This window comes from Parus major, chromosome 5, assembly GCF_001522545.3.
Source record: "Parus major isolate Abel chromosome 5, Parus_major1.1, whole genome shotgun sequence".
Classification (NCBI taxonomy): Eukaryota; Metazoa; Chordata; class Aves; order Passeriformes; family Paridae; genus Parus; species Parus major.
Window position 1 is genome coordinate 9,229,054 of NC_031774.1, and position 14,141 is coordinate 9,243,194.

The window sequence follows — 14,141 nt, forward strand, 5'->3', positions numbered from 1 at the left end:
GCCGGAGCTGCAACAGGCGCTGCCGCCCGCCCCGCTCCGCTGCGCTCCCCCGCTCGCACTCCTGGCCTGAGTCACCGCCCGGCACCGGGCGCGCACACACACACACACACACAACACACATAACACACACACAGGCTCTCCCCCCTCGCACACGCGCGCACCGATCCTCAGCATTTTTCACATTTTTTTGTTGTGGTTTTTTTTTTTCCCTTTCGCTTTTTTTCTCCCCCCCGCGGGGAAGCGAGCACGCCGGCAGCAGCCCCGGGCTGGGCGCACAGCAGCGCTCAGCAGCCATCCCCTCCGCTCCCCCAGCTTCGCCTCCCTCCCCTGGCTTGTTTTCCTCTCAAAGATGAAAGAAGGAATGTCCTTTTTCGCTGCTTCTTCTCCTTCTCCAGAGCTGCTGCTGCTGCCGCCGCCGCTGCTGGTTCATTGCACATTCAAGTGGAAAATTTTCGGGAGTCAGCAGAAACATTGTATCCAAAAAAGACAAAGTCGCAGTTACAGCAGCGCCGAGGAGATTGTCCCTGGAAAACTTCCTTTCGGTAGGAACCGCAGGGGTTTTTTTTTTGGAGGGGGGGATTATTTTTTGTCGCTTCTCGGCCAGGTTTTGAGGAGCTCCGTGGCACAGCTGTCCCCGGCGCTGGTGCGGAGGGCCGGTGGCAGCCTTTGTTCGCAGAGGAGCGCTTTCAAAGGAAGTACACTTCCAAGGGGGAGGGAGAACTTATACACTGCGCCTTTTGTACCCAAATTAAAACAAAGCGGCCCCCTCCACACAACCAAACAAAAACAGCCAGGCGAAATAAAGCCAGGGGAGGGGGAGAAATATCTTCTGTTTTCGCCGAGGCAAGAAAAAAGTTTGTGCTCCTGCCTCTGTTGAGCGCGGTCCTCGTCGTGATTTTTCTCCTCTTGAAATCTGTTTCAAGTTGAACGGCGTTACCAGTATAAAAATATTTATGAAACAATGAAATACCAGCCACCCACGTTTCTCAGGAGAGTTGTTAACTTATTAGAAACAAGTGCCTGCCTTTGATATGAAGAAATGAAAAGTGACCTCCAGAAGTGCTGGAAAGTTAGGGAGCAGCTCTGCCCTGCGCTCTCTGAATGTAAATGGCTCCCGGTGTTTTTTAACCGTTCCTTTTTAGGCAAGAAAGGCCAAGAAACATCAGATCGTAGCGGTGTTTTCTGACTTTAAATAGCGTTTGTAAGAAATGTAAGCCGAAATGGCAGAGCCTCAGGGAGAAGGAGTACATGTGCAGCTGTATTCCTGTGTGAGCAGGAGCATGTTTGCCTTCTCTCGGTGCTGATAAAGTTTGGAAATGCAATATTGCCAGTTAGCGGTTCTGCAGAGCTGGGAAATGGCAAAGTTGGATAACGTGGATGGATAACGTGCTGCTCTGCCTGGCTGCACGCTCAGTTATTCTGCAGCACATCTACTATGGAAATCTCTGTGGGAATGCCTCTCACAGGAAAATTCATGTAAATAACTAAGTGCTACCTGCAATTGAATATGAAAACGAAAATGATTATAATTACATTAGGACTTAATTTAAAATTACATAGGGTTCTTCTTACAACCCTAGATGGGGAATGTGTGTCTGTAATGTATGATGTATTCTCTCTCTATAAATAGTTGGGGAATACCATTACAGAATATTAGATTGTACTGATGGTAAGATGGTGCTATTAAAAATGACACAGACCTGGATATTAAATTACTTCTGGGGGTGGGAGGGAAGCTTGCATGTTTGTTTGTATGTGAACATATATATTTTTATATACACACATAGTGCTTCCTTTATTTGGGAATGGAAACACAGGAATTAATACAGTAGATTTTCTTGAAACTCAGAAAACTGAAGGTTTTGTATTTGGATCACGTTCTGAAGTTGCAAGTTTTTTAAAATCAACTTTTTGAAATTATTTTTGTGAAGAGTAAACATTTTAGAGGGGCATTTATTTTTTCCCCTTTCTGGTAGAACACGTCTTTTCACGCTGCACTGGTGTTTAATTAGGTCATAAGGCGTTTTCTGTACCAGTAGGGATCATTTCGCATTTTGTTTGCTCCAGGTTTATATCAGCTGACCAAGCAGAAATTTTGGATGCCGTGGATTTCTTTCAATTTTTCTTCTCAGCAATCTAGAAATACCTTTGGAAAGTACTTTGTGGCTAAACACGTTGGGTGCATTTTGGGCATCGATCCTGCAAACACCGCTTTGGTGAAGTAAAAATGAGTGGCCTTTTCAGCCAGGAGAGTGGAACAGCAGCTCCTGAGGTTCAAACTGTGGTTTCACATTCCCCACAGTTCCTTACTCGGTGCTGAGTGGGCTGTACAGGAGCACTGAAGCAGAGGAAAAATGTTGATTTGACAGGAGTCTTGGTAAAGCCAGAGCGCGCTTAAAGGAGTTTTAATTAAACAGCTAGGAGAGAGGAGCAGAAAGTTAATTACGAAGTGGCCCTGGCCGTGAGTGTCCAGCTGAGCAGTGCTGGCTCGTGGGATGCGTGGGGATGTGTGAGCATGTGTGCAGCGTGTTCGGTGTCACTTGGAACCTGGGGGTTTGGTTGCTGCTGCCGCTGCTGCCGTGGTTTTGGATATCATTAAAGTGGTTTCTGGGCTTTGTTTGTCCATGCCCGAAAAAGTTCAGTTGAGTCACATGCTGAGGGGAAAAAACTTCTCTTCCTTCTTTCTGTTTAAGCTGCCTTTGTGATAATATCATAAGCAAACTTTCAAGGTACGGTGCAGGCAATACAGGAATAAAAAACTTCTGGAGCTACAGGGAAATACTGGCATCTTTCATTTCAAAATAAAAAGGGAAGGGCAAAACCATGCCTGTGTATGGTGATACAGCTGTCAGGTTTCAGTCTGTAAAGCAGGATGCTTACACTGCTGGAAGAATTTCACCAGAAGTAATCTGATTTTATTAGAAGGTGCCTAAACATGTTTGTTGTTCCCAAAACATGGAGATTTTCTGTACAGAATTCTCTGGATGTGTGCGTTTGGGAAAACCTTCAGAGCTGTTATGAGCACATGGTTTCCTACTGGATACACACCATATATATGTATAAATACATATATACACACACACATATCACTCATTCTAGCTGGTATTTCTTCATGTCATTAACATTAATCCCATACCCCTCCAGAGATGGTTTAAAAGCTGTCTTTCTGCAGTGATTCCATTTATTTAAGAAGGAAATATTGGCTGGATCCAACCCTTGCTCAGGTTAAAGTGACCAGGATGACTCATAGGAATAAACATTTGCGGGATCAAATACTAAGATATTTACAGCATGTGCTTTGTGTACGTGGTCAGTGTGATATTTGATGTCTAAAGAAGGACATCTTTGATTTAAAACAATATCGATTGGCACACATACTTTTTTCAAATTTCTGCTCGGGGCTTATGTTCTGCTTCACTTGTAATCTGCCTAAGACTCAAAGGCAAATTTCTATTAACAGCTGATCATTCATTCCATTTGGGCTCTCATTCATAGCATGTGCAAGTATGAGGTGAGGGCTGACTTTAGAAATCTGGTCTAAATTCGGGTTAATTCCGTCGATGTCGTACGGCCTGTTGCTGGGTTACACCGGCTGTAATGAGGGGGCAAGTTGGCCCATTAAAAATTATTTTGAAGTCCCCAGCTCTTCAGAGGGACCTGCCTTTTCAGGAGGGAAACAGTCCTTTTTTTGGGGTCTGAGGTTTAATTTCTGTTGCGTCGCCGTGTCGCGCTTGCCGCGAGCGGGGACGTTTTATATTCCTAAACTGCTGTCCTTTACTGTTAAAAAATGATTTGAATCTCAGCAAAATTTCAGAGCTTTCAGGAGCTAAATCATCTCCCTGCAAGCAAGGGCTGTTAGAGGGCTCGTGGCAGTTTGTGCAAGTGCTGTATAATTTAAATTACATCCTGTGGTATATGAAGAGATTAACGGTGTTATTAATTGTAAAGCCAACTGACTCAAAGCTGTGCTGAAGACACAGTTTTAGGAGAAGAATCTTTGCAATGAATTCCCACTTTATGACCATATCTTGCTCTCTGCTCTTGGACAAAACTCCTTTTGACTTTTGCAAGTGGAACAAGGATGGAATAATATTTCCTGGAATAATTTTGTGTGTTTGGTTTTAATGATTGCTCATTTCCAAAACAGAAGAGAGTGAAAAGTTGCAGACTTAAGTCCTTGGAGGCAGCAACTTCAAATCTGCCCCTCATATCTGTCTCATAAAATTCAGCTAAGTGTTTTCTGATTTAGTGCGAGGAACCTCTCGTTTTTTGTGTGAAGTCCTGATCCCACTGCAATCACTGTGAGTTTCATCTTGTTGTTGGTGAAGCCAGAATCTCTGTCTGTGTTGGTGCGGATCCAGCAACTTCTCTACCAGATGAGGTTATTTGTGTTCCACCAGAATTGTATTTGTTTCAAAGGACGGGGATTGAAGTCAGAATCCGTCTCCTGACAGCTGACTGGGGTTAGGGTGCCGGGGGAGTCTCGAGGAGTGGCCCACATGTCCCGGTTGGTTTGGGGAAGCTGTGCGCGCGTCCGGCCGCGATGGGAGCGCGAAGGGGCTGCGGTCACTCGCCGGGCTCTGAGCCCCTTTCCTGCTGCCTCCAGCCGTGCCTGCCCTGCCACAGGGCACTACACAGGCAGCCTGCTTCACCTGGGCTCCTGTCCAGTCCCAGGCATCACCTACAAGGCTTTGCTCTTTGTCTGCTGCTGGGTTATTGCCCCGCGCCCTGGCCGCTCGCTGCCTTCCTGCGTTTGTGGCTCTCCTTGGGTTCTCCCCAAGCTCTGGGGTCAGGGCTGAGCTGTGTGGCAGCAGCAGAACGGCGTCCAGGTTCATTTGCTCCTCTCAGGAGGGAGAATGTGAAGTCTCCATGTGTGGGGAGGGGGAAGGGAAGGAAAGTTTGGGATTATGTGTAAAACTATTAAAGTGCTATTGACTGGGAATCTAAAACAATGACGAGTGCTGTTGTTTTTACAGATACATGAACTGAAAACTGCTGCTAATGATGGGAAATGTTAATTATGTGAGAACATATTGAACTTATATTCTCTGGCATGAACTTTTTTAAATGCATCAACTGTGCTGCCTTTTATGCGCACAGCTTTCTAATTATCATAATTCAGTACAGCTCTGGCTTTTGGAAAGAGTTCAAGTGCAATCTCAACTTAACATGAAAGGAGGTTGTTTTTTTTGTTTTTTAACTGAGAATGTTCAAGAACAATTTGAAAAGATAATCTAAAAATGCTACATACTTAGCTGGGTATAAGTCAGAAAATAAATATGTTCCCATAACTGCCTATCAAAGCAGAACAGATTATTAGAACAGAAAGTTATCTATTTCTCTCATTATGTCTTTCACACTCCTACAGAACACAGCTAAAAGCACATTTTCATAACTGGATATCATAGACAGACCTACTATATATTGATTGACAGTAGTTTGTCAGTTTTTGAGATGATTGAGTAGGTCGTTGTGTTGTTATGAAATGATTTTTTTTTTTCCCTCCTCAAATAAGTAAGATTTATTTTTTTAAATAAAGCAGGAAGAGAACTTTCATGGTACTTTTGGTATTAATGTGTTTCTGTAACATGTTCAAGTCCCCTTGCAAATGGTTCTTGCTGGTCAGTTCTGCTTGTGTTTGTGGAGCTTGAGGGGGTTGAAATATCAGTTCTTTCTAAAGCACTCAGAAGTGGTTTGGGTTTTACTTTCTGTTGTTAGTTTTGTTTTGCTTGTGTTGGTTTGTTTGTTATTTTTTCTTTCCCCCTAAGAGGGAAAAGTAAATTTCATGTAACTTTCACTTGAATCGTCCTTTCAAAGATATTTTTTTTTTTATTTTGTATGTGATCGAATTTCTGGTTTCCACATCGCACACTCCCCCCGGTTTTTGTCTTTTCCGTTACTACACTACATGCTACATTTCTGAAATGCAAAGAAAGCCCCAGTGAAACAAAATGACTTCATTTGAGCTGGCACTTAAGAGTAGAATTCACTTCCATAGTGCTGAAATAAAAGAAGCCAAGTGTTTTAAATAGCCACTCCCCTAGGCCAGAGTGTTTTTAGAAAAGCTCATTGTCTAGATTTGAGCTGTAGCAGTATGCCTGCCTCTGTTAAATCTCCTGATCCAGACAGCTCGATTTCTAAAGTCGACATCTGGTTTACTCTTTGTTCACCTGTTTAAAAAAAAAAATGCAAATAGGCGAGTGTGCCATTGCCCTAGAGCTCTGCAAAAAGAAAATAAAAAAAAAATAAAAATGCTGTTGACAGTTTGTCAAATAGTGCTTCCAGTCTAAGACTGCAGTAGCCTATTGTTATGCCAGCAACAGGCAACAGAAGTTGTGGCACCATATGGCCAGTATATGCTTCAGATAAGCTATCTGTTAATTTAGCTTATCAGCAGTGTTTTGATATGCTTCGTGTTTGAATCGCCAACCAGTATGGCCCTGGGTTCTTCTGGTGCCAAATTATTCCTTAACGTTACAGACATCACAATTATTCCCTTGCTGGAATCTCTCACCATTCATTCACCTCGTGGTGCTGTGAACAGCGGGGCTTGGTTTTGGAATTAGCTGGCGTGGTTTGTTTGGGGTTTTTTTTGTTGGTTTTCTTTTTAGGTGGTTGTCTTTCTGTTGGGAGATTATAATTCAGGAATGACATTTTGGTTTTGAGGGGAGAAAATGTCAGGACAGACTTTGGAAGAAAAGGTAAATTCGCCGAGGTTTAGGGGATTAAATCTTCTGTTGTGTGCATCTTAATTTGAAAACAATATGGTGATCGGGACAGTAATCAATGGGAAAAAGGAAATTTTATTCACTTAATCCATTGCCAATATCAGTGCATACTTCTTATTTTTTTTTGGTCCTAAAGCTGGTTTACAGTTTAAAATAAAAAGGCAAAATTCTACAAACAGTTGCATTTTCCACATCCCTGCTTTTACCTTCCTTCTTTCAAAAAACTGAACCTTTAGAGATGCTCATGTCCCTCTATCTGCTGTCACCTGATCTTTGAAGATTTATTTTACCCTGCTTTTTCCACGATCAACTGAAAGCGTTGGAGAAGCCTGGAAGAGTCAGGGGAAGTTCCTTCAGCTTCCCCCTAGCCCCTGCCTTTCTTTGGGAGTAATTACTTAGTTGCAGGAGGAGTTTGCAGCCATAAATGCAGCGTTCAGCGAGTGTCCTTAGGGCTGGATGTGCCTGCAGCTCATTCCTCTGCCCCACACCCTGGGTCTGGCTGCTCCTTGCAGGGCACCACAGCTGTTCCTGCCTGCCTGGAGCCTCTTCTTTCCTTGGGAATACACATTCCTGCTCTTGGGGCAGCGCCTCTGCTGCCTTTGGAGCCCTGTGATGGTTTTTGTTTCCCTCCTTTTGCAGTCTTGGGGCAGCGCCTCTGCTGCCTTTGGAGCCCTGTGATGGTTTTTGTTTCCCTCCTTTTGCAGTCCATCTGGCCAGGTCCTCCTTAGTCCTCTGCTGCTGGTGGCAGTGTGGTGTCACTGGGGTCCCTTTCCTGCTGCTCACAGTCCTTCCTTGCCCTGCATGTTGGGAAGAAAGGGCCACTTGTGTTTGCCATGCCTTTCAATCCTCAATGACCAAGGAAAGGATCTCTGAGATCCTCTGACAGAGAAATTCACAATCATCTTCCCAATCTGTTTGCTGACACCACTGGTTTTTTCTTACTGGTAATGAGAAGAGGACAAAGAGAATCAGATTCTCCCCCTGTTCATTTGAAGCAGAGAAATGTGAACAATTTGAGCTGTGGCCATTCCTTGCCATTTCACCTGAGGAAAGGCAGGAGCTGACAAAGCCCCAGGGGCCAGCGGGGAGAGCAGGGGAGCGAGAGGTGATGGATGCTCCCACCTTGCTGCCCTGCCTCTGCTGGGGCTGGCACCTGCAGGAAATGAGAGAGGCTCCTGCCCTTGGCTCGGCATCTGAGGCTGCTGGAGGTCACAAAAGGTGTGTGACTGTCCACTTGGAGCTGTTTTGGGGGTTGCCCCCAGAATTTAAACCTGGTTTATGTTCAGGTTTAGAGCTCAGGTCCATGGTGTGACCCGTGCAGTTTGGTGGCAGTAGCTCAGACATGGGACCTCTCGTGCTGGTGTGCTTTGGTGGGGCAAGGTAAGCAAAGACCCAGGGAAAGGAGGGCTACTGAGGCTTCCAGCTCTCTGAGGTCTCTGCATCTTCCCTGTGAGTTATGTCTGAGTGCTTGGCTGTGACAGGCACTTTTGGTTCTCTCACGTATCTAGGTACCACCCATAACGAGTGTGGCTGTTCTGATGGGTGGCTCCCTTAAAACATAACAAATCCGTGTTTATTTGGTACCACAAGACACATTTTTCATATGCTTGGGGGGGTTATTTTGATTAAACTTGAGAAGTTTCAGTGTGTTTGGTATCTCCTCAGCTTGGCTTTACTGCTGTTCCATTGGTCTCAGCCACTGCTCTGTGATAGGAAATGCACAGCTCCAAATAATGTGAGTTTTGCTCATTAAATTGACAATTACTTATGCAGAGTAATTTCTTGCTCTGCTTCTTGGCATATTTACTGTATGCTGACTGAGCAGCTGTAGATAAGCAGTTGGAGGGGCACATTTGGAAGACAGTTTTAAATATGCAGCTTCCTATACAGATTCACTTTAGCCTCTAGCATTAGTAATAATTTTTGCTGGTGAAACAGTGACCCATAAATAACTTTATCATCCAAAATCTCTAAAAACAATACGAAGAAGTCCAAAGGGTAATAGAATTATTATAGTTCTTGGTTGCTTGGAAAATTAACTAATATTCTGGCTTCTGAGACTTTGGAAACAAATTAAAGAACCCTTTTTTAGGTAGCAGGCTGCTTTTAATGGTTCTTCTGTATTAAGGAGAGTACAGTATTGTAGGTTATTTATTTCTGGGCATGCAGTGCAGGGTGAAGAGCCTGCAATTCAGCTCGCAATGCCTCTGTGCCCTGAGGTAAACTCTATTTCACAAAGGGAATTTTGATTATGGTCTACTGCTCTGTAGCATAGTGGAGGCTTCAAGAGGCAAGTGGTAAATGCTACCAAAGAAAAGCTGGATTGGAGCCACTGACGTCATCTAAGTAAATCTGCTGTAGGACTAGAGCCATAAAATGACTGCCAGCCACGGAGCGCACTTTGGCCTTTTCTTGTCAAGTGTTTTAACTGCTGCTTTTTTCTTTGCTTTTCTTTTTTCTTTCCCTCCGAGCAAGATGCATTTTGTTTTCTGGTTTTTTTTGTGTTTTTCCCCCCTGTGCTGGTTGTGCACGGGGTGAAATCCAGAAATGCCGACGTCCCCCTCCGTCCCCAGCGCGCTGCACCAAGGGCTGCAGCTTGAAGTAAGGAAATTAAAAAGTAAACCAGTACTTTTCCATACATGAGCCTGGCAGAATTCAGCTTCCATCACCAGCTATTTTTTAGGTGCAAGAGGCTGGCAGTTCAAGTTACAGCATACTGATGAGATTTGTGTTGTGGGCAAAAAGGGTTTGGATGCTCTGGGAGGCGAGCGCTCCTCTGGAAGGACTCAATGCATGAAAAAGGCTGGGCTTGAATTCTGAATTAGCACAAAATGCAGGGCTGGTGTGAGAGAGAGAGCACTTAAAACCCAGAGTTAGTCACTGCTTCACCATTGACCTGGCAGGTTCAGTGGCTCCTGAAACAAAACTTCCCTGGGTGTTTGTTAGCAGCCAGCCTTTGGTGATGCTTTCCCAAGTGCAGGGCTCAGGAAACCAGGTGCATTGGCAGTGGTTTGTCTGGTTGTAGCACTCATACCTGCACCTAAGGGTGTCTCTAAAAGTGCACTGATATCCCAGCTCTCTGCTTAGGTTTCAGCTCTATCAGGACTGCAGTGAAAGTGCTCAAGTTTTTGACAGTGGATTTTTAATTCGGTGTCAACATTCTGTTGAAATGAATTTCCAGGATGTTTAACACTCCATTTTTTTGTCTTTTAAACAGAGTTCACTGTAAAACACATCAATAATTGTTAGCCCATTTGTCCTGTGACAATATTTGTTTGCTTGATTTATGTCCTTTTTTTTTTAAACTTTAAAATAAAAACTAAGCATCACTGTTTTTGAAGTTGGAGTCTTATGATCAGAAATATATTAAAACCAGTATCTTATCCATGAATCATTAGATGAGTCAGTTCCTGAAACCACTACAAGCCTCACAGTTCTTGGCTTGGGCTGAAAGCAGGAAATCCAGGCTTCAATAACTTCCTTTCCCAGTACTGGCTATAGCAGCGTTCGTGGTTAGTATATGCTGCTTTTGTAAGCAATAGGAAGATGTATGTCTGAGGAACAAAGGCACTCGAGTCAATTTGCTGAAACTGTTTATAATTTGTGGTCTTGATTTGAATGTCAGGATGCATTGGCATATAGTGCTGCAGTACATTTCCCAGCAGCCATATTCAGCATGTGAAATAAAGGGAGCTCGTTATGGCACAGTTCTTGGACAAAGCCCATCTAATCAGTTTTCCAGAAAACAGGAAGATATTTTTGTGAAATCATCCAACTCCTGAAGACTAATGGGGGTGAGGACTGAACACATAGGAGTAAATTAAAAAAAGTTTATTTAGCAGTTACTTTGTTTTATGCTTGTGCAACAAGCTATTTTTATTCTGTTTCAGCGCTCCAAAAGGGCTTGAAAAAAACCCAACCCAAACTTGGAACTTATAAAATAAAAACACATGATTTGTTTCTCAGTCTCCCTTTTTTTTTTCTTTCTTCTTTTTTTTTTCCCCTTCAGTGAAAACTGTTTGCCTCCTCATAATCAAGGACACATTGATTGTCTCTGTGTCAGTGGAGCATTGTTGGCTGCAGAATCTGTCCTTTAAGCCTGGAGTGCCTGCATGCTCTGACATCTGTGCAAGGGGATGAACTATTTACATTTTGGAGCTAATGGGGCCAGATTCAGGCTTGGTACAGTGTTGATCTTAATGTGTTTACACCTGGAAAGTGTTCAACCCTTTATGCTTTTCTTAAATATTATGAAAGATAGTTTGGTATCTTGTACTTATTATTTGGTTAATTTAATTAATTAGTGGCACATAAAGGCCAAACCCACCTTCTTTAATTATTCTTTTTATTCCTCCCTCCAAAAGGTGGGGAAGAATAATTTGTTTTTAACAAACCAGGAAGAATAAGAGTATTGAGCTCAACAGATGAGCAGATACTACATGAAAGAAAAGAACTACTCTTTTCTTGTCTCTGCTTTTGACAGGGTTACTTAAGCTGTATATGCAGTATTGGTTAAAAACAAATATAGAGCTCTTGGTTTAAATGGGCAGGACTGGGGCTTTTGGCAGGAGAGTGAGCATCCAAACAAGCTGCTTTGTTGAGTCTGGGGGATCAGGATTTCTCTCCGAACATTTGAAGGGTTTGTTGTGGGCCATAAAGGCTCAGAGAGCGTTTGAGGAGATCCAAACCAGTGCAGCTGCCCCACCACTGCTGTTCTGAGCAGCAGCAGCAGCACAGGGAGCCTGGAGCCATCTCCAGGAGCTGGGCAGGGGGAGCAGGGTGGGCTCAGCTGAGCCAGCCTGGCTCTCCCCTCCTCCTCTGGCATCAGGAGCATCTCTAACTCTGGGATCTCTGCTGGAGGCTCCTCGGGTGTCCTTCCTCTCTCTGGGCTCCTCCTCTGGCATCAGGAGCATCTCTAACTCTGGGATCTCTGCTGGAGGCTCCTGGGGGCTCCTTCCTCTCTCTGGGCTGCCTGGGGTGCTGCTTGAGCCACAGATGCTGTGCTGGAGGGTGCACACAGGAGGAGAATCTCCCCAGGTGTGTCCCCTGTGCCATGGGGAGCCAGGTGCTGACAGGTGCCGGTGCTCCAGGGCTGGCAGTGCCACCTCCCATCCTGGATTTAACTTGCTGCATCCTGATTAACTCCTTGTAAAAACAATAATTCTAATAATTAACTTACTACAATAAGGAGGATGTTCTCCCCACCGCCTCTGCTCGCTGATTTTGGGGCAGAAATCTCGCTTCTCTCCTGTTTTCTGTCTGAGGGAAACCGTAAGCACTTGAGTGCTGGAGAGCAGCAGTGGCATCAAAGCAAATGTAAAAAGCATTGCTCCTGTTTGTGATCATTAGAAGTGCAATTTTCTATTAATTAACGTTAGACAACAGATTGTTTAAGAACAAAGGGAAAAACCTTCAAGTGGAATAAGCATCTAAAGTTTGGGAACAGGTTATAGTTGCGCTTGATTTAATTCTTTCCCCTTGCAAAGAAATGTAAATGATTTAATATTGCTTTTCTAGTCGAGCAGCCGTGAATTTGGGAATTGTAATGCACAAGATCTGGAGATACATTTTGATCGAGTTTGTACCCTTTAAATGTGTATGAACTGAACATCTTTGTGTTGCTATCGATCAGAGAGATGTCCTGTTGCTCTAATGTGGATTTTGGTTTTGGATTAGAAGCCTGGGGCTTTGGATTGCTTGCTGTCTGTAGACCAAGTCATCAGTGGCTAGTGATTGATTCATTAATTAAAATCAATTTAAATGGATTTGTAAGCCTCATGTAACAGATTATCTTATTAACAGCATGAGAAAGGCACTGTGATCTGCAAGGAATGTGTCGCTTTAGACAAAATATAGCACGATTTTATGGGAGAATTTAATGAATTGCTGTTGCTGTAAGTGATCTATGCAAATGGAAGTGCCTTGCTTCAATTCTACATTTACAGACTCTGCCTGTTGAGCATGTTTTATTTTTTTAAGTATAAAATACTTTAATTTTGTGTGTGTGTGTATTCATGGTCACAATGACACGTTAAGTATTGTCAGGTTCTGATCTATTCTGATCTTGGAGATTTTTATTCTTTTCTCTGGAACATCTCCTTTACCTTACTTAAAAATATCCACAGGGAGAAAAACGATTTTCTGGATTCCTGGAACCAAAATGACAGAAAGAACAGGCTCTGCCTGCTCTGCTGTGTGGAGGAGACACTTGGGACAGCTGGAGGGGCCAGGAGGGCAGGGGGGACTTTGGCAGCAGTGAAAGTGTTGAAGAGGTGGCAATAGAAGCTTTCCTGGTTGGGAGAGAGGGGAGCCTTGTGTGTCATCTTTGTATTCATTTTGTAACTTCTTTTTTGGCGTAGCAAACCATTGCAGGCACCTCTCTGTGTGTTAATATCCTCTGTGATCGGGCCTCAAGAATATCTAAGCCAAGATGTCAACAAAATCCACGGGAATTTTGGATTTGGTTTCAAACAGAGCAGGGCTGTGGCCTCTAAATCATAGCCTTGCCCACAGCCTTTCAGTAATGTCAATACCATGTGTGCTCCATTCTGGTTTGCAAGCCAGGCTCCTTCAGGAAAGGAGATTTTTAATTGGGGGTGATATGTTGCAGCATCACTTTACACCTTCCTTCCCTGGCTTGTGTTCTCTGAGCATTTGTGATTAGGGAGCAAAGTGAATTAAATTATCAGATCACTTTTCCATTACACTGAAGCTAGTTTCACTTCATTTCCTCTGCTGTATTGAAGAGATGGAAGAATCTATTATATCAACTGAAAAAATTTAATGAACTTCTTAGGGAAAAAAACCCAAAAGCCTCACAACAAAATCTCCTGAATTGCCTTGCAGATACCATCCATTGCACATGTGGGTGATGCTTCAAAGCAAAGCTTTGTTGGTGAGCTTTGCTTGCTGGGTAATCTTACTGTCACTGTAGAGATTAGAAATCTTTAGCCAAAAAAAGATGTGAAGCTGGACTGATGTGGTAAACACAGCTCTAACTGCATTTTGGTGAAATTGGATGCATTGCCTGGGATGTGAGGAATTCCTCATGGCAGGAAGCATTTTTCATTGTGGAAAATCAAACAAGGTGTTTGGGAGATGCAAATTAAATAAGATATCACACTTCCATTAAAATGCTGCTCCAGGTCTTGGCAGAGAGCAGTTTGCTCCATGGTTATCTCTTGGTTCCTCTTTGTGTCTGGGCTTTAGGGGATGGGTTTGCCTCACCATGCAGCACATGGCTGTGTTGCCAGCCTGCTGCCTGTCCATCACTCCAGCAGGAAATTCGGATAACGCCTTGGAAGGGCCCAGGGACGGCGCCAGCTCTGCAAACAGCAGCATTCAACAGAGCCTGGGACACCTCCTGCAGTGTCCCTTTCCCTCCCTGAGGCTGCAGCACGTGCAGATGTGTGA

The 14,141-nt window shown here is 43.9% G+C and overlaps 1 protein-coding gene across 6 annotated transcripts in view; it reads left to right on the forward strand.

The window, feature by feature from the left end:
- The first annotated feature begins 288 nt into the window (after positions 1–288).
- The window catches only part of TEAD1 (TEA domain transcription factor 1), a 151,963-nt gene continuing 138,110 nt past the window's right edge, over positions 289–14,141 (forward strand). For 4 of the 6 annotated variants that reach the window (XM_015631108.1, XM_015631109.1, XM_015631110.1 and 1 more), the window contains exon 1: positions 442–542. The gene's annotated coding sequence lies outside the window, so the exon portion shown is untranslated. Of the gene's footprint in view, positions 543–14,141 lie in introns of all 6 variants that reach the window. The other 2 variants (XM_015631112.3, XM_015631113.3) reach the window with 1 other exon arrangement.